This window comes from Amblyomma maculatum, chromosome 5 (genome assembly GCF_055883805.1).
Source record: "Amblyomma maculatum isolate TAMU_Amacu chromosome 5, ASM5588380v1, whole genome shotgun sequence".
NCBI lineage: Eukaryota > Metazoa > Arthropoda > Arachnida > Ixodida > Ixodidae > Amblyomma > Amblyomma maculatum.
In genome coordinates, this window is record NC_139348.1 from 67,222,599 (window position 1) to 67,243,912 (window position 21,314).

Genomic DNA, 21,314 nt, shown 5'->3' on the forward strand with positions numbered 1-21,314 from the left:
AAAGCATGATGGTCTGTCACAACTTTAAATTTACGGCCGTAGAGGTAAGGTCGAAATTTCATTGTGGTCCAAACGACGGCGAGACACTCCTTTTCAGAAGTTGAATAGTTTGATTCTGCCCGAGAAAGGGTGCGGCTGGCATAAGCGATCACTTTTTCCTCGCCTTGCTGGTGCTGGACCAGAACAGCACCCAGACCGACATTGCTGGCGTCGGTGTGAATTTCGGTGGCAGCGTCCTCATCGAAGTGTGCAAGAACGGGAGGGTTATGCAGCCGTTGGCGCAGCTCGGTGAATGCCTCCTGCTGCTCGGAAGACCAGACATACGGGACGTCATCACGTGTCAGGCGCGTCAAAGGTTCTGCAATCTTGGCAAAATCGGCAATGAAACGGCGATAGTACGCGCACAGGCCCAAGAAACGTCGGACTGCTTTCTTCGTGGTAGGGATGGGAAAATTGGCTACAGCGGCTGTTTTCTCAGGGTCAGGCCGGACACCGTCCGCGCTAACCACATGACCGAGAAATTTTAGCTGCTGATATCCAAAGTGACATTTTTCCGGTTTGAGTGTCAAATCGGCCGAGCGAAGAGCGTCCAATACCGTTCGCAGCCGCTTAAGATGTTGGTCAAACGTTTCGGAAAACACGATGACGTCGTCCAAATAAACCAAACAGGTTTGCCATTTAAGACCAGCAAGTACGGTGTCCATCATTCTCTGGAACGTCGCTGGCGCTGAACACAGACCGAAAGGCAATACTTTAAATTCATATAAGCCATCGGGTGTCACAAAGGCAGTCTTTTCCCGATCGCGCTCATCCACTTCTATCTGCCAATAACCACTTTTTAAATCAATGGAGGAAAAGAACTTGGCGTTGCGAAGTCGATCGAGTGAATCGTCGATACGGGGCAACGGATATACATCTTTTTTTTGTGATGTCATTCAGTTTCCTGTAATCAACGCAAAAACGCAGCGTGCCATCCTTTTTCTTAACCAACACGACGGGCGACGACCACGGACTTTTAGACGGCTGAATAACATCATCATTAAGCATTTCCTGGACTTGTGTCCGAATTGCCTCACGTTCTTTGGCCGAAATACGGCACGGCTGCTGTCGAATAGGTCGGGCATCGTCAGACGTTATGATGCAATGCTTGGCGATAGAAGTTTGTTGGACTTTCGATGATGAGGCAAAGCACGGGGCGTACTCCAGCAGTAAGGCACGCAGGGCGCGTTGTTGACAGAAAGAAAGGTCACTGCTAACATCGATGCGGTCTAGAACACTGGGAGTATCAATAACGTCAAACGCAAAACATTCAGAAACTTCCTTTAACAGTTCGCCGAAAGCGATGGCAGTAGAGCGATAGAGGTGGCGAGATTCATTCGTGAAGTTCGTGACGAGAAGCTCAGAGTGACCATTATTGAGAATAATTAAGCTTCGAGCTGCACAGATGCCATGAGAAAATAAAAGAGAACGGTTGCTTTCAGCTATTATCGGCCCGTCACAAAGCCCGTCGCACACAACACTCACAAACACGCTGGAGCGGGGAGGCACTGAAACACACTCGGCTGAAACCCGTAGGGCGCACGTACGTTGGCCATCGGTGGGGCTGGCAGCCGCTTTCTCCGTTGAGAACGAGACCGTTCGCTGTCGGAGATCGATGATGGCGTCATATTCCCGTAGGAAATCCACACCGAGAATCAAATCACGAGAACATTCCCGGAGAACGACGCAGCTGACAACGAACGTTGACGTACGAATCTGGATTCTAGCCGTGCACTGTCCAACAGGAGTAATTACATGCCCCCCAGCCGTGCGTATTTGCGTGCTACACCATGGTGTCATAACCTTCCTAAGGGTCGCTGCCAGTTTCCCACTCAAAATCGAAAAGTCTGCTCCGGTATCCACTAAAGCGCTGACATTATGACCATCGATGCACACAGGGATGTCCAGCGATAGCCGGTCTCGTGAACCAAATGCTGTCGTTTCTGCTCCAAAATCTATATCTGTTCTCATTGGGGGGACTTCTTTGTGCTGACCTTTAGCGGCCCCGCCGCGGAGGTCGCTCTACTCAGTTTTCCCGGTGGGGGCTTGGCGAGCGACCAGGCGGTGCTCGCGGGAAGTTACCAGTTGTTGAAGCGGTTTGCCGACGTGGGGATGGAGACCTGGATTGTCGGCGCGCCATCCGGATGCTCTCTTGTGCGAGGTTGTCTCCAATGTCACGAGGTAGTTGTCCGAACGTGCGTCTAGGTGCGTTGGTGTAAAAACCCTCCGGTCCGAGTTCCCGATAAGGGCACCACCGGAAAATGTGACCAGGTTCCCCACAGTGGTGGCAAAGGCGGCGGCTCCGAGGGGCCTGCCAGACGTCCGTTCGTCGAAAGTTTGATCGCGGTGGCCGCACGTACCGCGTAGGCTGCTGTACAGGAATGTATTGCATTGGCTGCTGGACGGGCATGCACTGGGTTGGTGGTAACGTAGACAACGGAGCTTGGACGGGAACTGGGCGTCGGAGAATGTCAGCGTAAGTCGGACGAGAATAATCAGGAACAAGGGTACTTTGAGCTTCAGCAACATGCAGAGATGGCTGCGTGACTTGCTGAATCTCTTCGCGGATCATATGTGCGAGAGAATCACCACTGGGTTGGAACGTGCCACAAACCTTCTGCAGTTCCTCGCGTACAATCGCACGAATAAGATCTCGGAGCTGTTCAGTATTTCTTACAGCAGCTGTAAGAGGCTCGGCAGCAGTCGTAGCGAGGATTGGGCTGTCGTAGACCGCCGAGCGGCGCTGGTGTAGGATCTTTTCCATGGTGACCGCCTCTGTTAAAAATGAGGTAACTGTAGTTGGTGGGCTACGTACAAGACCAGCAAAAAGCTGTTCTTTAACCCCATGCATGAGGTGGCGCAACTTTCTCTCTTCAGACATGTTGGGATCCGCACGTCGAAATAGTTTCGTCATGTCCTCAACATACATCATGACGGACTCGTTTGGCATCTGTTTTCGAGATTGTAGAGCACGTTCTGCTCGTTCGCGCTTATCCAGGCTGATATACGCCTCTACGATAAGACGGCGGAACTGAGGCCATGATGTTATTGTGTCTTCTCGGTTCTCATACCATGTCAAAGCATGGTCTTCCAGGCAGAAAGTGGCGTTCCGTAGCTTTAAGTTGTCGTCCCACTGATTAAAGGATGCGACTCGTTCGAACTGAGTTAGCCAATCCTCAACGTCTTCATGCGCAGTGCCATGGAACGATTTCGGCACTCGGGGGTTTTGAACGTAAACAGGAGTACCTTGCATGACTGTCGTAGTGCTTTGCGTGGCTGGCCGGAGGCTCGTTGTTGAAGTGGACTCCAAGGGCCCGTGTTCGGGAGGAAGGTCCAGGTTGCTCCGGCTGACACGGTGAACTGGCGTGTCCACAGGCAAAAGCTCGGTGTCGGTGGTTCGCGGAGGGGTGTGCGACATTGAGAGGACAATTAACCAGCACCTCCACCAAAACTGTCACGAAGACAGGGATTTATGGGTACCGGCAACAGGGGCAGATACACACAGTCAAGAGAGAGGTTCCCGAGAAACGGTAGCACGAAGACACAAGCTCAAGAGTCCACAGGGGTTAACTAGCCGAAGCGCGCGAGAGTCTCCAACTTCTTTGTCGTTCAAGCGCTACCTCGAACCGTCAGGTGGCAATATAAACTGCTGTTCCTTCCCAACGCTGTTGAACATTCCCTTATTCTTCAGCATATTAATTTTCAGGCCTACCTTTCTACTTTTCCTGTCCAGGTCACCAATCATATTTTGCAATTCATCTCCTGAGTTACTTAGCAAGGCAATGTCATCAGCAAATCGCAGATTACTCAGGTATTCTCCATCTACCCTTATCCCTAACTGCTCCCATTACAAGTCTCTAAATACTTCCTCTAAGCAAGGCGTGAATGGTACTGGGTAGATCGTGTCTCCTTGCCTAGCACTTTTCTTTATGGCAATTTGGTTACATTCTCTGTGCAGAAAAATGGTTCCTGTGCAGCCACTATATATATCTTCCGGCACTTTCGCGTAAGGCTCGTCTACCCCCTGATTTCGCAATGCCTGCATCGCTGCCGAGGTTTCTACTGAGTCAAGTGCTTTTTCATAATCAATGAATGCTGTGTATAAGAGCTGGCTATATTCTGAGCATTTTTCTGTCACCTGGTTACTGGTATGAATTTGATCGATAGTAGAGTACCGTTTCTGAAAACCTGCTTGATCCTTTCCTTGATTGCAGTCTAAGGCTGTCTTTATTCTATTAGCGGTTACCTTAGTAAATACCTTACACATAACAGAGAGTAAGCTGATTGGTCTGTAGTTTTTAAGGATTTAGCGTCCCTTTTCTTATGAACGAGGATAATGCTTGCATTCTGCCATGGTTCCGGTGCTTCGATGACACCAGCCACTGCGTATACAGGGTGGCCAGTTTTTCTAGCACGATATCCCCTCGTCCTTTAACAAATATATAGTTATCCGATCCTCTCCAGCGGCTTTTCCCTTTTCATAGTTTCTATTTCTTTCGTGACCTCGTCCTTCGTCACTGGTTGAACGTCTGTCTGGTTTTCTCTACCGCCAATCGCATTACGGTCCTGACTACTTTGGCTACTGTAGAGATCAGTATAGAACTTCTCGGCTACTTTGACTATCTTGTCCATATTCGTGATGACGTTGCCCACCTTGTCCCTTAGTGCATACATCTGGTTTTTGCCTATGCCCAATTTCTGCTTCACCACTTTCAGGCTTCCCCCTACTTTACAGCATGCTCAATTTTCTCCTTCTTATACTTCTTTATATCGGCCACTTACGCTTATTGATTGGCTTTGATATCTCGGTCAATTCGATCTGGTCTGTTGGATTGGAAGCTTTCATACTCTGGCGTTTCTTAATCAAATATTTCGTCTTCTTAGACAGTTTACCGGCATTCTCTCTAACTATCCTATCGCCTACTTCTAAAGTGCATTCAGTGATGATATCTCTGAAATTATTGTTCATTGCTTCTAGGGTATTGTCGCCATACTCGGTTAGAGCTGAATATCTATTCTGTATCGAGATCCTGAACTCGTCTGCCCTCCCACTCACCGCTAAGTCGTTGATGGATTTCTTTCTTACTAATCTGTTGCGTTCCTTCTTCAGATTTAGGCTAATTAGGGACCTCACCATTCTGTGGTCACTGCATTGCACTCTCCCAATTACCTCTACATGTTGCACAACGACGGGGGTTGAACACATTGTGAAGTCAATTTCATTTTTAGTCTCCCTGTTAGGACTTTTCCATGTCCATTTCCGGTTCTTCCATTTGCTGAAGAAGGTATTCATGATTCTCAAGTTATTGCGCTCTGCAAACTCAAATAGCAACTCCCCCCCCTGCTATTCCTAGAACCAATGCCGTAGCCACCTACTGCCTGGTCTCCTGACTGCTTTTTCCCTACCCTGGTACTGAAGTCGCCCATCAGTACAGTATACTGCGTCTTTACATTTCTCATTGCCGATTCTACATTTTCGTAGAAGCTTTCAACTGCCTGATTATCATAACTACATGTAGGTGCACAGGCGTTACAGCCTTCATTTTATACCGATTATTAGGCCTAATTGCGATGCTTTCCACCCTCCCATTAATACTATATAATTCATCTATATTGTCCGCCATGTATTTATTGAGAAGGAAAGCTAATCCTAGTTCTTGCCTCTCCAGTAAACCTCAATAACACAGTACATTCCCATCATTCAGTACGGCATATCCCTCATTCGGCTTCCTAGCCTCCCTAAGCACTGTAACATTCCATTTCATATCCTCTAGTTCCTCTAACAGCACTGCTAAACTAGCTTCACCAGCTAGGGTTCTAGCGTTAAATGTTGCCAAGGTCAGTTTCCAATGGCGGCCTGTCCAGCGGAGTCAAGAATTCTTAGCACCCACTGCTGATTTACAGGTCTGACAGTTGGTCTTGGTCGGTTGCTCCGCAGCCGCTGGTGTCTGAGGGACGGGGTTTTATGGTACTTATCATGGGAGGTTGCGGCCAATTACTGCACCAGGGTGGCCAACTCCTATTTTGATGAGGGAGTGTGTTGCCGGAGGTGTTGACCGGCATCATGTCGCACCCCAAGCCTGTATATGCAATTGTATCGACGTGCGGAATTTTTCTTTCCGATGCAGAATTGCGCGGCACCGCGATTCGAACCCCGGTCGTGTTCAATACGAGGTGGATGTTCTGACGCTACGCCACCGCTGACTTTGACATGCACTGCGATTTTATTTGTAGACTTCCGATTATAGTGTTGGTGTGGCTTTTTGTCGTTGTATGTTATTGCTATCGTCCATTCCCTGTGCAATCTGTGTTTTCGTGTGTGTGTGTGGTCGGACACAAACAGCACGTTTCGCTTTTTTCTGCCATCTTACCCCCCGGTGGAAAGATGTTATGGTATGAAAGACGAGGAAGGGCGAGTCACGTGCCTGGATAAATAAGAAAGAAGTGTACGAGGGAGTCAGTGTTCGGTGAGCGACTGTGTTTCTACGACTGCGTCTGTGTGTGACCCCTCCCGTATGAATACATCTCCAAGTGTACTCCTACCCCGTAACACTATATATATATATATTGCCAGGGGGCGCTCGGAGTGAAAGACGACGTTGAAGTGAATCGGCTCCGGACTAGCAGGACGTACCTAAACCTTGGACTGTGTAATTCTACCTGTACCGGCTCTGTTAATCTAGCCCCAGTCGTCAACACCGTGACAAATCTGGTGGAGGCCAGGTCTGATGTCCCGTACCCCTACGCTAAGCAGGAGTGCTGGTCATATATTCGAGGAAACACCCGTTCACCGCACTAGCCGCAGGCAGCGAGGCCTACCACCTGAGTTTTCCCCCTCGGGCATGACTACCAGTAGCCACGACGTCGTCGCAATGCCTGGCGCGACCCCCACCTACGTGACGTTGCAAAACCCCCGCGTCCCAAAGACCTTTCACGGGGACACCTATGAAGAAGACGACGACTGGTTGCAGCACTACGAAAGGGTAGCTACATTCAACCTTTGGGATGACGCCGCACGGCTTCGAAATGCATATTTCAGCCTCGAGGATGGCGCTCGGACGTGGTTCGAGAACCATGAAGAGCAGCTGTCGTCTTGGAGTGAGTTCAAACGTCATCTTGCGGCAACTTACGGAAGCTCAGATCTCCGCGAACGGGCCGAACGCGCTCTACACACTCGGATCCAAATGCCTAACGAAACTGTCGCGGCGTATATCGAAGACATGACGCGCCTGTTTAAGCGTGCGGATCCTACGATGTCCGAGGACAAAAAGCTGCGCTACCTCATGCGTGGCGTCAAAGAGCAGCTTTTCGCTGGCCTGGTGCGGAGCCCGCCGAAAACTGTTGCAGAATTCTTTGCTGAAACATCCACTATAGAGAAAGTGCTTCAGCAGCGAGCTTCGGCACGGGATCCCACCATCCACGCCGCCTCCGTCTCTGCTGAGTTCCCATCGCATGGCATGGACACATCGGCGTTACGGGAGCTCATACGTTCCGTTGTGCGCGACGAACTCCGACTGATGTATGGCACACCTCAACCAGCTCCTTCCTCCATCGCCAGCGTTGTCCGCGACGAGGTGCAGCAAGCGCTCCGGCCTCCATTTCCAATCGGTGAACCTGGCCCTACTCCTCCTCTTACACCACCAGAGTGTCACCGCCCTACATACTCCCAGGTGCTGCAATACTCTCCGCCCTCGTCGCCGTCCCTGATTCCTCCGAACGTAGCTGGGCCGAAAACAGCAGCCCCCGTGATCCAGTACGTCACAGATTCTCGAACGCCTACACGGAAAGCAGACGAGTGGCGTACCCCCGACCGACGTCCGCTATGCTTTCACTGCGGCGAACCGGGTCATGTCTATCGGCGCTGTCCCTACCGTCGACTAGGTCTCGAAAAGTTTCCCGCTGATTCTCCGCGGCCTCGCTATGGCGAACAGCCTCGAGCCGTTGAAGATTTCGTCAATGATCAGCGCCGGATCGTTCCGTCTCGTCTGCGACCATCTAGATCACCGTCACCCAGGTCTCGCCCGTCGCCATCTGCTACGAGTTCCTCATGGGCAGCGCAGGGCCGCTCGCTCAGTCCCCACAGGGAAAACTGAAACCAGCGACCTTCGGGGGTAGGCTCGCTGGACATCGCGGCGCGGGAGACCCCCCATTGATGCGGACACGGAAAGACTACACATTGACATTGGAAACGTCCGCGGTTACCGATCATACCGCCACCTCGACGCCACCACGACGCACCTGCAACCACGACGAATTGCCGGTGGAACCGACGACGAAACGACGCACCCGCAACGACGACCAATTGCCAGTGGAACAAACGATGCAACCACGCACCCGCAACGACGACAAATTGCCTGTGGAACAAACGACGCAACCACGCACCCGCAACGACGACGAATTGCCGGTGGGACACATGACGCAACAAGGCACCCGCAACGACGACGAACTGCCGGTGGAACGGACGCTGCAACAACGCACCTGCAACGACGACGAATTGCAGGTGAAGCAGACCGCGTACACCTACGCAGAGCACTCAAAGACTCAGAAGCCTGACATTCGCGAGCAGATTTCGTTGGACATACCCGTAGTACTGGATGGTCGCCATGGTCGGGCTCTGTTGGATACTGGCGCTGATTATTCTATTTTGAGCAGCCAGTTTGCCGCAGTTCTCAAGAAGGTTTTGACTCCGTGGGCTGGCACAAACGTTCGCACCGCGGGTGGTCATCTGATTACTCCTCTGGGCATGTGCACGGCCAGAGTTCAAATTCAAGAATCAACATTTGTGGTAAGCTGCCTTGTTCTGAAAAGCTGTTCGCGTGACCTGATTCTGGGCGTAGATTTCCTTCGTGGATATGGCGCAATTATTGACCTCCGGAATTCTAAGGTCTCGTTTTCTACTGAGAAAGCAGTGGCCCTCAGCGGTGCAAAGCGACCATTCAATGTGCTTCGAGTTTATGAGGACAGTGTCACTCTGCCACCCCGAACCAGCACCTTCGTTAATGTCAAATGCAATGCCCTTAACGATGGTGACGCAATAGCCGAAACTAACGTATCGTTACTGTTGACACAAGGAGTCTGCGTGGCCCGCAGTTTGATACATCTTCACCGTGGTCAGTCCAAGGTACTTGTTACAAATTTTTCGCACGAGTATCGGCATCTTTTTCGTGACACTTCCGTAGCTTTCGCCGAACGCATCTCTGATGTCTCCGAGTGCTTGTCCGCAGAAACCGTGCCACCGCCCACATCCGTCGACAATCTCGATGTCAGCTCAGAGCTATCGGTCAGCCAGCGCGACCAGCTGTTTTCATTGTTACTCGAATTCAAAGAGTGTTTTGCATCGTCGTCAAAAGTGAATCAAACTCCCATCGCCAAGCACCAGATCGTGACGTTCGATAATGTGCGCCCAATCCGCCAGCACCCCTACCGCGTCTCTTCGACCGAGCGCGAAGTTATTAGGTCACAAGTTAAGGAAATGCTCGAAGATGAGGTTATCCAGCCTTCCAATAGCCCGTGGTCCTCCCCGGTCGTTCTAGCTAAAAAGAAAGACGGCACGTTACGTTTTTGCGTCGATTACCTCAAACTGAACGCCGTAACCAAGAAGGATGTCTACCCCTTGCCGCGGATTGACGACTCTTTCGACCGCCTTCGGCGTGCAAAGTATTTTTCGTCCATCGATCTAAAAAGTGGCTACTGGCAGATTGAGGCCGATGAGCGAGATCGTGAGAAGACGGCCTTCGTCACACCCGACGGCCTTTACGAATTTAAAGTTCTACCTTTCGGCCTGTGTTCCGCGCCGGCCACATTTCAGCGGATGATGGACCCTGTCCTCGCCGGCCTTAAATGGCAGTGTTGTCTAGTCTACCTAGATGAAGTGGTGGTCTTCGCAGAATCATTCGCACAACATCTTCAGCGCCTGCGGTCAGTACTCGAAACCCTTCGATCCGCTAACTTGACACTTAAGCCACAGAAATGTCACTTTGGCTACCTAGAGCTTAAATGTCTCGGCCATGTCGTCAGCGCCGCCGGCGTGAAGCCCGACCCTGACAAGATTGCTGCTGTTGCGGAATTTCCGATTCCACGTGACAAGAAAGCTGTTCGCCGACTTCTCGGCTTGTGCAGTTACTACCGGCGTTTTATCGATAACTTCGCTGATCTCGCTGAACCACTGACTCAGCTCACCCGGGGAGACATCCCTTTTGTTTGGACGCACGAACAAGAAGCTGCTTTTGCCGAGCTGCGTCTCCGTCTCCAATCGCCGCCTGTTCTAGCCCATTTCGATGAGCAGGGGGAGACAGAAATACACACCGACGCCAGTAACATTGGCCTTGGGGCGGTTCTCGTGCAACGTCAAGAGGGTGTTGAACGAGTCATCGCCTATGCCAGCCGTACTTTATCCCGCGCCGAGACGAACTATTCAACTACTGAAAAGGAATGCCTCGCCACTACTTGGGCTGCTGCGAAATTTCGCCCCTATCTTTATGGTCGCCCATTTAAAGTTGTCACTGACCACCATTCTTTGTGTTGGCTGGCCAACCTGCGTGACCCATGCGGCCGCCTGGCGAGATGGAGCCTTCGCCTACAGGAGTTCGATCTCACTATTGCTTATAAGTCCGGACATAAGCATGAAGATGCTGACACGCTCTCCCGCGTGCCTGTCGAGCTCGCTCCACCAGACACGGATGACGCTGACAGTTTCCTCGGAGCTATTGATGCTTCAGATATGTCACATCAGCAGCGTGCAGATCCAGATTTACGAGCACTGATTGATTATTTAGAATGTCAGCCAGCCACCATACCTAAGTGCTTTTCTCGGAGCCTCTCAACTTTCTGCCTGAGAGGTGGTGTGCTTTATAAGCCGTGGCCTAGTGGTTAGAGCGCCCGTCTCGGCTGCGGGAGGTGGTCAGTTCGAAACCCACCGCCGGACACCCACCGGTAAAAATGGGTACAAGCGTCCCCCGGCCTGGTGCTCGGCTTTTACAGGGGTGTGCGTTTGGGAGAAGCTCCGTAAACCCCGCTGCGCGCCCCTCCTCCGCAGTGGGCCCAAACCCAGTTTCGAACCTCGCAGCCTGCAAAGGTGGTTCTGTTTGTCTTGCAAAGGTACTTCCTTTGACCCTCACCTGAAGTGCTCCCTTAGAGCCTCAGCTGCAGCAGTCCTAAAAAAACAAAACGAAAAAAAAAGGGCCACATAATGGGCTGTTGCCGCGCAAGGCGGACTTATTGTTGTCCGATGGCGGAACGAATCACTGCCACATCGGCGCAACTATTTGGGCCGTGACCCCTTTTCCCAAGCATTTCACTCCAGAAGAGCCGAGCACCAGGCCGGGGGAAAGCTTGTACCCATTTAAAAACCGGTGGGTAACCGGCGGCACCAGGGATCGAACCCGGTACCTCCCGAATGCGAGGCGGATGCTCTACCACAAGGCCACCGCTTCGGTCAAGAACCTACCTCCTCGTGGTACCCACAGCTCTGAGAGAGGAAATCCTTTCCGCGTGCCACGATGAACCAACATCTGGCCACTTGGGCTATTCTCGCACACTTGCTAGGATACGACAGACATTCTACTGGCCCAACCTTGCCACTGTTGTTAAGCGCTATGTCAAGAGCTGTCGGCATTGTCAGCGTCGGAAGGTTCCGCAATCAAAGCCTGCGGGCCTCCTCATGCCCATAATACCACCACGAGCACCATTTGATCAAGTCGGCATGGACCTTCTCGGTCCTTTTTCTCGGTCCTCTGGTGGCAACCGTTGGATAATCATCGCCACAGACTATCTGACTCGCTATGCCGAGACCAAAGCGTTACCTAGTGGTACAGCGTCTGAAGTTGCCCATTTCTTTGTACACCAGATCATACTACGGCACGGTGCTCCTACCTGTACAATTACTGATAGAGGGACTGCCTTTACTTCAAAAATGATGGCCGAAGTCTTTCATCTCAGTGGTACGGCGCATCGAAAAGCTACTGCTTACCATCCGCAGACCAATGGGCTGACGGAAAGGCTTAATAAGACCATCGCGGATATGCTGGCGATGTACGTCGACGCCCAGCACAAGACTTGGGATGCGATCGTACCATATGTGACGTTCGCATACAATACGGCAGTCCAAGAGACTACACGTTTCACGCCGTTTCGCCTCGTTTACGGCAGGGAGGTTCGGACGATGCTGGACGCAATGCTCCCTTACCAAACAGATACCGATCTTTGTTCTGACGCCGAGCAGTTTGCCCAAGATGCTGAGCAAGCACGCCAACTAGCACGCGTCCACATCACCCAGCAACAGGACAGGGATTCACGCCGGTACAACCTCCGCCACAGACAAGCTTCCTACAACACCGGGGACCAGGTGTGGGTGTGGACTCCTGTTCGACGCCGCGGCCTTTCAGACAAGCTAATTTGCCGCTACTTCGGACCGTATAAAATCGTGCGACGCATCAGTACCGTCAATTACGAAGTGCTCCCGGATGGATCAGAGCACACAGGCCGTCGGCTACCTCGTCCAGAGACAGTTCATGTCTTGCGACTGAAGCCGTACTTTGCACGGTGACTGACAAACTACATCTACAAACTTTTTTTTTGAAGGGGGGGAGGTTGCTTTTGTACGCTTGTGTGCACGTGTAACTGTGTGCGTTACGCTTAAGGAGGGAGGAATGCCAGGGGGCGCTCGGAGTGAAAGACGACGTTGAAGTGAATCGGCTCCGGACTCGCAGGACGTACCTAAACCTTGGACTGTGTAATTCTACCTGTACCGGCTCTGTTAATCTAGCCCCAGTCGTCAACACCGTGACAATATATATATATATATATGTATATATATATATATATATATATATATATATATATATATATATATATATATATATATATATATATATATATATATATATATATATATATATAATTTGAAAGAGCACTGGACGCAATATTTGCAGATCGTGGGTTTGACTCCCACTATCGGAGCTTTATTTCTCCTTCTGCTTCGCAGTTAATTCTTTCTCACAAAATCATCATACGACCGTGTTCGTCAATGTCAACTTCAAATCATAAATTATATCTCCTACCCAAGAAAGTGGAAGGTTGGACAGCGGTCGTTGTACCTCAGTTGAGAGAGCACTGGACGCGATATCTGAAATTCGTGGGTTCAACTCCCACCATCGAAGTGCTATTGTTTTTTCCACTTTGCATTATTATTCTGTTTCTGTAAATAATCGCAATACTAATTCTTCTGAATATCAACTTGAAAACAAAAATATCCCCTATGTTTACCTTCGTCTCGTAGACTGTTCGCTCCATTGATTACACGCACACACACATACAAATATATATATATATATATATATATATATATATATATAATTAGAACACGACACACTATTGACTCTGCTCCTTTTCTGCGAAGGATGCTTTTATGCTGTTTCATCTCCGGTTTTCCGTGAGAAGCGCCTCAATCTATTTCATAATGTGTATAACTTCCATTCTAATGCTACGCAGTATGAGAACAGAATTCATGCGTTTGTTCCTTAGAAAGATCATTGCGTTAGAGTTTCAAGCATTTAATTGTATCACAATTTTTCTCGATAATAAAGGCAAACATGAATAATACTTTCCAATTATTAATTGATCTATATCATTATCACCGCCCAAGAACATTGTGAGATCGTCGCCACAAGCTGTTAAAGTCAAAGCAGGGGGCTTGTAAATTATATAATTGGCATTGATATTAAAAAGTAAAGGATCCAAAATGCGGTCGTGTGGTAATTGAATAAAAAGAGGTTTTAATGTTGATGTATTGTGGTCCTTGGCAGTATTTGAATATGGTTCTCTAGTTGGAAATTCACTATTTATTGACATATTCCTCTGACTCCATAGTTGCGCAGGTTATGAAGTGGGCAGCTATGCCTTCTTAAAGTCAGTATGAAGTGCGATAGCAAATTTCCGGTCCACAAGGTCAAGTAGAGTAAATTTGTCACGACTTCTACTTCTTGGCCATGTGTAATCCAGTCCCTGATAGGGTATGATGTCGTGATCTCTGGCTTCTTAAAGTTCAGTTCCATACCAAACGTCTCTCTTTCACGCACGTCAGGAGCCTCTCGAGCTCTCCTTCAATCTCTGTAATCATTTTCTATCATACCCTTATCTATCTAAAGTTGTTGATCCATTTTCAGGCATCATACACTCCCGGTGATAACTCGTCGAGTTCGGCTTTCCTTGTGATGGACTCGGCATATAGGTCCAAAAGGCATAGTGACAGTATATGCAGCCTTGCCTCACTCCTTTCTCAACCGAGGATGACTCAGTAAGACGACGTTCATAACATTTAACCTTTGATGTACTGGAATTTGTTGAATGCACATAATTTTAATTCATTTTTTACACGCTTCATACAGGAAAAAAATGTATTTAAAAAGCTCCTTGAACTCTTTCTAGGAAAGAAGGAAGTAACCACTGAAGGCGGCAGTTTTGCATAACTCTTCTAATTTCCTATCAGCAGACGTTTGAGAAAAAAATGAAATCAATTTCATTTAGGTAAGATTGCATAAATGTAGCAGACATTTCTACCCACAAGTATTTCTACCCACAACCTTAATTGATAAATCCCGCGCAAGGAAGCATCAATACTTACGGTAATTTGCAAAGACGTGTTTTGCATTCGCAGGATTTTCACTCGATTTGCTTTTGCGAGCGTACTTCATAACAAGCGGTCGAACTGTACCAAAATGTAGAGCTTTCAAGAAAAATATTCTACCGTAGGGGTCCGCTTGTAAGCGCTCTAATGGGGCTCGTGGAAGCAATAATGGAATATATAAGTAAGCGAGAGAAAAGTGAAAATGATTTGTCTTTCACAAGATCTCGATCGTTACAATGCGAAAATGAGAGCCATTTGCGGGCCTTAGAAGAGAATGCCTTGATGATATTTTTTGACAAACTGTGTATCATTTGTCTAATTGAATTGTGGCTTGGTATATACCGAGTGCAACAGGTTCACTTCTATAGAATTTAGGCATTATAAAGCCCACCTGAAATATGAATAGTATTTTTTTCCTGCCGTATCCGTCACAATGGTGAAATTCATATTTGCCGACCTGAAAAGAAATTAGATTCATGTGCAGCAACTGACATTGGTGATATCTCTTAAGTACATGTAGGAAATATATGGCCTTATGCTATAGATATATTGTATTACACCTAAAGCAACTAGTCTGCTCGAACTTCCCTGAAATGAACGTTCCTCAAATATAGCATGCTTCGGTCTCGTTTTCTCGGTGTCTTGCACAATGAAGTGCATGACGTGAAGCTGAATATTCAATATGGGTACAACAGTTTCGGGTAGCACGAGCCATGAGACGAGTTGTTTTGTAAGTCTCACGGGGATGTTATGCGATATTGGCAGCGGCGTAAAGCTGTGCATTTTTACTTCCCTAAACCTCAGTAAGCATCCAATATTTTAGTACAAGAGAATAATTTTAGCACAAGAGCAATAGTCTATGAGGTATTAAAAGCGAAGTCAAGTTTATGAGTTCCTTGTCCCTGAAGCGATCTTGTCAGCCTACGTAAGAAATTGCATAATGACAGTGCAAGGAAAAGAGAGAAGAGCAGATTCTAATCATGGTATTCCTGTTCAAATGTGAGCTAGCAAAATGATAGCACTGTGCATCGGTAAGTTACCAAATAGCTAATCGCGGCAAGTAATCTAGAATGACATTTTAGTTTTCAGTATATGCATGCAGAATTGCTTGGGATGGACGCTTAGAGTAACGTGTTTAAACCATCAACTCTTTGAGATTACTGAGTAAATCTGCACCAAGCAGTGCAACTTTTGCTGCTTCCAATTACACAATTTTATAGCACCTAATGTGTGTGAAGACGGATAGTGGATTGTAGACGTCCATGCGTACCTCCAAGACCACTTTGTTTGGTCAGACTGAAAAATACAAAAACAATTATTGTTAGTGCAGTTACCAGCCCGCTATTTTTTGACGTACACTTTCCAGCGAGCTCGGATTTTCCCACAGCAGCCCTTTTAGTGTGTATTATCTATTGTTAATACCCACTGGGAGCGCTATCTTTAGAAGTGTACCAATTGTGGACTTGGCGTAAAACCGCCGCGAAGGGCCATCGTAGAAAGCAAGCAGGAGAGCAGGAAAGACTAAACAAAACGATGGTTCGCACTTCTTTATGCGGAGAACGCTTATATATTATATGCCATTATGTACCTTCTGGTACAAGTCATACAAGGAAACAAAGCCACTTACCAATATGTACCAAAACGCGAGCGATTCACATTTTGTGTTTGATGAGGAAGCTTCCTGTGCTTCTTTTCTGTGTGTCGTCTTTTAGCGCTGCAAATCCTTTTAATAACTATGAACCAACAAGTCCAGATTGGAGTTTTGCTACAAATAAAGTTGTGTAGGGTATAGACCAAATGCCTGACGAAGAGTCTGTCCCCTGCTTGCTCCAATTCAGGCGCACAAGACATTCAAAGCAGCACTATGGCGACGAACGAAAAACTACGAAAATACAATATAAGTGAAAGGAATGGCTATACACCTGGAGTGACAACAGGTAAAAAGCAATGTTCATTATGCAAGCTGTCAAATGCTTTCTTTCATGAATAATGATTAAAGCAGAATGATGATCATTTAAAACGGAAAATTCTGTATGTTAGTTTCGGGTGCCCTTGTTACTACGAATTGTTACCTTATTAAAATTTGTGTGCCGCGTGTCGTAGTGGTGCACTTTCGGTATACTTGTGGTAAAATTTATTTATTTGTTTACTTATATCTATATTTATTTCCTTAATATTGTACCCCCATCGCTGCCCGGTATACAGGGGGGGGGGGGGGTAAGAGAACTCAAACACAGATGAAAGAAGAAGGAAATGCAGATAAAAAGCAAACACGCAAGCAACTGCTTTTACAATAAAACAAGCACACAGGCAAAAGGATCAAAAAGGAAACAAGGGCTTAATTGCACTGCATATTTCGCAGAGTTGGTGGGGTGGATGGTGAAAATATCATGAGGGAGTTTATACCAACCGCAAATGTTTGGGGGGAAGAATGACATTTTGAAGAAGTTCGTTTTACACCTGATCTCTCTAATTTTAAAGACATGATCAAGACCCGGTGAGACGTAGTCGAGATGACAAAGGTAATGCTCCCTGTAAATACGACTTTATCTTATAGAAGATAATGCGGAGACAGTTTGGTCTAAGAAGTTTCGTTCGCTGTTGGAAATATTCCCATCCAAAGTTATTCTTTGCAGCGGAGACACTCATTTTTCTGGAAAAAATTGGCATTAACAAATCGCACCGCCAAATTCTGGTTCATTTCAATTTTTCGAATATCTACCTGCAGCAAAGGGTCCTGACAGAACAAGCATAATCAAGTACTGGTCTGATGTGAGTTTTATACTGGAGCTTTTTGACATGAGGCGTAAATTCTTCGCATTTCTGTGAAGAAAACAGGACTCTCGAAGCCTTACTTGTAATGCAATCTATATGGTGGCGCCAGGACACATTTGCAGTGAACACAAGATATTTATGTTTGAAACCTTTTTGCAACGTTCTCGCGTTAATACCGTGCGAAAAGTCATGAAAAGGTTTTTCCTAGTAAAACACATATACAAGAGTTTTTTAAACCTTAATATCCATGCGCCAAGTATTCCAACAGTTAGCAATCTAGGACAAATCTTTCTGCAGGGCAAAGCAATCGTCGGAGGCATGGAGGACCCTGTATAGAACGCATTCGTGTGCAAACACGCCTTTTTGAAGATATATTGCAACATATATCATTCATATTGATTTAAAAAAGGATTGGCCTCTGAAGCGATCCTGAGGTGCAGCAGACCATAAGTCTGCCTGATCAAACTACGCTCCATTTAACACTACTATTTGATTTGTGAAATTTAAATATTCTTTAGTCCAGACAATAACTGAAGAGTTTGTGTTGTACCACGATAGTTTTCCAATCAGTAGAGAAGGGAGGACTAAGTGTAAAATGCTAAAGGATCGTAATGCATTTCTATGTAAGTGGCTAATGCTGAATTTTTGTTTATGACATTCCATGCATTAGGCAACTAGTATCGAGTGTCGCATTCCCCCTACGTTAATATAGCTGGATTACATTTCGTTATTTATGGTTTGTAGTCTCCTCTAGCTAAAACTGTCGTGTCAGAAAATATCCGTATATAATTCAGTAGTAGTAGTAGTACAGCAGCAGTAGCAGTGCACAAGTAGTGTTTTAAGAGTACAGCATTCATGCATAAATAGTTTGTACCAACGTGCCCAAACTTTCCCTCCTAAAAAGCATTTGTGTGTCACGCCGTTGGGCCAACCTAGCGCGAGAGTGCATCAGTGGCTCTGCAGCAAATGTGCGCAGAAATGCTTAAGTACTGGTAGGTCATTTTCGAAATTGATGGATTTATTGCAAGTCGAAAAGACCTTTTCAATTATCAGTTCTTGTGCTGTGCTAGAATGGGTAAGACGCTTGAATATTCTGCCGGAGTTCCCAGGTTCGATCCCGACAGCGGGCGGGTGCGTTTCGAGGGAGGCGAAATGGAGTGGCGTTCGAGTGCGATGTCAGTGCCCGTTAAACAACCAGAGGTGATCGAAATTTCAGGAGCCTTTCCCTACCGCGTCTCTCAAAGCTCGAGTTGATTTTGGACGTCAAACCTTAAACCCCAACCAACAATTCTCTCTCTCCTTTCTGACTAGTTGTGGCAAAAAGTATGCAGTTGATATAAATTGCGAGGAAATTTATGCTTATCTACACATCAGCGTATGCCGCCGTCCGCGGTAATGAGGCGGCTTATAACATACCACGAGGTATATACCACCGGGCTACGTAGGAGTACTCAGAAAAGGGAACGGTTAACGCAGGCAAATTAGAGAAAATTATTGTTCAATACAGATTGGTTTGGTTTGGTTTGTGGGGTTTAACGTCCCAAAGCAACTCAAGCTATTAGAGACGCCTTAGTTTAGGGCTCCGGAAATTTCGACACCTGGGGTTCTTTAACGTGCACTGACATTGCACAGCGCACGAGCACCTTGCATTTTGCCTCCACCGAAAAGCGGCCGCCGAAGCCTGGATTCGATCCCGCGTCCTTGGGAACAGTATTCGAGCGCCGTAACCACAGCGCCACCGCGAGGTGAACAAAGACTAGAGTGTATTCTCGGAACCCCCATCATCATCATCATCATCTTTAGCAGCAGCAGGTGGACTGTACCACCTGCAGCTTGAAGGCCTTCCTCATATTCCTTTAATGAAAAATAGAGATTTTAATAGCAACAGGAGATGTCTGCCTGGGGGTGAGCCCAGCATGCTACTTCAATGAATCCCAGTTTTTTGCTAGCTGCATCCACTCGACCCCTGTTTATTTATTATTATGCATCCACCTAACCGTGCTGACCTTCCCCCTCCCCCGACCGGTTGTTAAGTAATAAAAGGCAGTCGCCCAGAGGCGACGCCAAGCATACATGTACTGGTATTGTTATAGAAAGGTGTTTATACAATCCTGCAGAGTTCCTTCCTATACAAACTCGGGATTCCATCTCCGAAATAAAGGGTGCTAAATATCGATTTTGAAACCTCCTAGAAGAGCGTGATGGGTAGTATGGGCCCCGAACTTATCTCCACTTTGTCCTAGTGGTTGCAGAGACCATCGCGTGTCAGGAAATTGGCGCACATTTTTGTTTAGCCAGCGAAGCGCGCAGAATGCGTTCGCGGGGCGTCGCGTAGAGAATTCCAGAGGCTTGCAGAAATGTCTCCTTTACGCCTTATGACAGCTCGTAGCCTTGCTCTCATAGGCTCACCCCCTTCTCATCACTCGGCGATGACGATGGCTCACCCGGTCGCAGAAGCAAGCGGATTTGTCCAGAGGGTTCGGCTGAAGCTAACCTATGGCGTCGTCCGTCTCGGCGGGAGAAGGGGAAGACGCTTGCAGATTGAAATTTACTTAGCAGAGAGACGCGGCACGCCGTATTTGAGGTTGTGTCGCTTCGTGTGGCCAGCCAGTCAGTCAGCCAGTGTTAGAGCCAGTGTTGCAGCGAGTGTGGCTCGGCTCCCGCGGTCACCCTGTTATTTGGCAAGCCCACTGATCAGCGTAGGAGATGGCCTCCTCTACGGGACTCCCAGATCGTGATTCTGCAGACGTAGGTCGGCAATAGTGCGCGGTGAACAATTTGGGGTTTATTATTCCAACTCACTTGTGTATTGTTCAGTGTTGGAAGCCTCTGTGTTTTTTATTGGAGCCTCTCTTGTTACCTGCTTTGCATTAATTATCAGCGAACCCCTTGTCGACGCATTCATATTGGTGTGAATTTCTCTGTATTGCATCTTTCTGTAGGAAGTATGTTTTTGTGGTTAATTCTGACTAATTTTTACTGCGACAGGTAGCTGACATCCGACTGAGCGCACCACTCAAGTCAAGGACATCTCGTTTCAGACCGGAACAGCTACCCCCATTCACGCTAAGGATGTCTCGGAGTGTGCACACCAATAGTGGCACTTCGTTTGTAATTTACAATGGTTAATGTGTGAAATTTGAACACAAGATCTTTCGCCCAGCATATGCAGGGGTGCTTCCCGACTCGCCGGCCTAGTGTTATATGGGAGGTGACTTTTTAGTTGGAAAACAATGGTTTTTCTGCTCCTCCAGGTATTGCTAACAATATTTCATTTAACTAATAATAGTTGGTTGGTTGGTTGGTTTGTGGGGTTTAACGTCTCAAAGCAACTCAGGCTATAAGAGACGCCGTAGTGGAGGACTCCGGAAATTTCGACCCCCTGGGGTCTTTACTTTTGTACTTGACACAAAAGTTATATTCTTGTAGGCGTAATACCCAGTACACCAGATGCCTAGATGAATGATTATATACAATAAGCCAGCATTGAAAACGATGATCACTAAAGATAGTGAAGTGAGGTCCATATAGATACAGTCGGAACTTCTGTACAGCGAACACAGCTGTGAGATACTCCAATTCAGTGACTGTAGTTGCAATCACATTTGGTAACGTGCAGCAGGCTTAGGCCGCAATGTACTCAGCCCCACTATGCAGCTGGACAAGTATCGCCTCAAAGTCGACGGCACTGTCGTAAGTGTCAGCCTCCGTCACAGCTGAAGGGTCGAAGTGGCAAAAGAGTAAGATTTTAAGATGATTAGCACTCGGGGTTCCACACAAATGGTGAATCCTTATTCAGGGCAGAGGTGAAGGGGTGCACAATGAGCGCAAAGCCAGCAATGAGCGAAGAAAAGGAGAAGAGAGTCCTCGGAAGCTC

The 21,314-nt window shown here is 47.7% G+C and overlaps 1 protein-coding gene across 6 annotated transcripts in view; it reads right to left on the bottom strand.

Annotated features, from left to right (window-relative positions):
* Positions 1–21,314, bottom strand: part of LOC146188447 (uncharacterized) — a 148,464-nt gene that overhangs the window by 82,798 nt on the left and 44,352 nt on the right. Inside the window, exons 4-5 of one of the 6 annotated variants that reach the window (XR_014707535.1) lie at positions 15,933–15,958; positions 15,054–15,119 (exon numbers count right to left, since the gene is read on the bottom strand). The exons of the other annotated variants lie outside the window; for them this stretch is intronic. The gene's annotated coding sequence lies outside the window, so the exon portion shown is untranslated. The remainder of the gene's footprint in view (positions 1–15,053; positions 15,120–15,932; positions 15,959–21,314) is intronic. 6 annotated transcript variants of the gene reach the window in all.